This window comes from Petromyzon marinus, unplaced genomic scaffold, assembly GCF_048934315.1.
Source record: "Petromyzon marinus isolate PM22_M1 ecotype Great Lakes invasive population unplaced genomic scaffold, UKy_Petmar_22M1.pri1.0 PM_G_Scaffold_92, whole genome shotgun sequence".
Classification (NCBI taxonomy): Eukaryota; Metazoa; Chordata; class Hyperoartia; order Petromyzontiformes; family Petromyzontidae; genus Petromyzon; species Petromyzon marinus.
The window spans coordinates 337501-340000 of record NW_027423049.1 but is presented as its reverse complement, the minus strand read 5'-3'; positions in this window follow the sequence as shown (position 1 = coordinate 340000).

The window sequence follows — 2500 nt, the reverse complement described above, 5'->3', positions numbered from 1 at the left end:
AGAGCAGTGGGCAAAGGACGCAGCCCTGAGGAGTTCCCGTGCTGATGGACCTGGAGTCAGAGACTTCTGTTCCCGGCTTAACGCACTGCTTCCTGTCAGAGAGGAAGTCTGTGATCCACCTGCAGGTGGAGTAGGGCACGTTCAGCTGGAAGAGCTTGTCCTGAAGCAGGGCAGGGATGATGGTGTTGAAGGCAGAGCTGAAGTCCACAAACAGGATCCTGGCGTAGGATGCTGGGGCGTCCACATGCTGTAGGGTGAAGTGGAGGGCCATGTTAACTGCGTCGTCCACAGACCTGTTGGCTCTGTAGGCAAACTGAAGGGGGTCCAGGAGAGGGTCTGTGATGGCTTTGAGGTGTGCCAGGAGCAGGCGCTCAAAAGACTTCATTACCACAGATGTAAGGGCGACCGGTCTGTAATCATTTAGTCCTGTTGGCCTTAGCTTTTTGGGCACAGCGATGATGGTGGAGGACTTGAGACAGGCTGGTACATGGCATGTCTCCAGGGAGGTGTTAAAGATGTTGGTGAACACCGGAGACAGCTGGCCAGCGCAGTGCCTGAGGGTGGCTGGAGAGACAGAGTCCGGCCCGGCTGCTTTGCGTGGATTCTGCCTCTTGAAAAGCCCATTAACTTCTCCCTCCTGAAAGGAGAGAGTCGTTTCTGTAGTATGGGTGGGGGATGGGGCCTCTTGGGTGGGAAGGGGTGGTTCAGGACAGTCCAATTGTCTTTCAAATCTACGGTAGAACTCGTTCAGGTCGTTGGCTAGGCGGGAGTCGTTAGTGGTGTGGGGCGCTCTGGGTTTGTAGTTGGTGATGTGCCTGAGCCCTTTGGCAGACAGAAGCAGCGTCGTTAGTAGAGAACTGGTGTTTTAGTGTCTCTGAGTACAGTCGTTTAGCCTCTCTCACCGCTTTGCTAAACCTGTTCTTCGACTCCTTGAATCTGTCTCTATCCCCACTCCTAAACGCTTCCTCCTTCTCCAACCTCAACCTTTTGAGCTTTGCTGAGAACCAGGGCTTGTTGTTGTTAAAGTTCACCCTGGTACGTGTTGGGATACAGCAGTCCTCACAGAAGCTGATGTACACAGCCTCTGTGAGTTCATCCAGACTATTGGTAGCAGTCGTGAACATATCCCAGTCAGTACAGTCTAAGCACGCCCGCAAATCTTCCACAGCCTCACTGGTCCACTGTTTAGATGTCCTCACAGCAGGTTTACAGAGTTTTAGTTGCTGCCTGTATGCACGAATCAGGTGGACCAAGGGAGTTCTGTGCGAGCCGAACAGCCCCGTGACCCACAAGAGAAACATCCCCGCCAAATTCGAGCGTTTGACGGGGTCTATCCGTGAAAAAATATTCACGTTTTTGAGTGCACATGCATTTCTGCTGCAAATGCCTCTGGAAGTTTCATGCCGTTCGTATGCCAATTGTGGCAACACGAAAATGACCCGTTTTCCCATTCCGAGGGATTTCTGTGCGACCCTAACAGCCCCGTGAGCCACAAGAGACACATCCCCGCCAATTTCTAGCGTTTCACGGGGTCTATCCGTGAAAAATATAGACGTTTTTGAGTGCACATGCATTTCTGCTGCAGATGCCTCTGGAAGTTTCATGCCGTTCGTACGCAATGTGGCAACACGAAAATGACCCCTTTTCCCATTCCGAGGGATTTCTGTGCGACCCTAACTAACAGCGCCCGTGAGCCACAAGAGAGACATCCCCGCCAATTTATAGCGTTTCACGGGGTCTATCCGTGAAAAATATAGACGTTTTTGAGTGCACATGCATTCCTGCTGCAAATGCCTCTGGAAGTTTCATGCCGTTCCTATGCAATGTGGCCACACAAAAATGACCCGTTTTCCCATTCCGAGGCATTTCTGTGCGACCCTAACAGCCCCGTGAGCCACAAGAGAGACATCCCCGCCAACTTCTAGCGTTTGACGGGGTCTATGCGTGAAAAATATTAAAATTTTTGAGTGCACGTGCCTTTCTGCTGCAAATGCCTCTGGAAGTTTCATGGCGTTCCTATGCAATGTGGCAACACGAAAATGACCCCTTTTCCCATTCCGAGGGAGTTCTGTGCCACCCTAACAGCCCCGTGAGCCACAAGAGACACATCCCCGCCAATTTCTAGCGTTTCACGGGGTCTATCCGTGAAACATATAGAAGTTTTTGAGTGCACATGCATTCCTGCTGCAAATGCCTCTGGAAGTTTCATGCGGTTCGTACGCAATGTGGCAACACGAAAATGACCCGTTTTCCCATTCCCAGGGATTTCTGTGCGACCCGAACAGCCCCGTGAGCCACAAGAGACACATCCCCGCCAATTTCTAGCGTTTCACGGGGTCTATCCGTGAAAAATATCAATTTTTTTTTGACTGCACATGCATTTCTGCTGCAAATGCCTCTGGAAGTTGCATGCGGTTCGCATGCAATGTGGCGACACGAAAATGACCCGTTTTCCCATTCCGAGGGATTTCTGTGCCACCCTAACAGCCCCGTGAGCCAC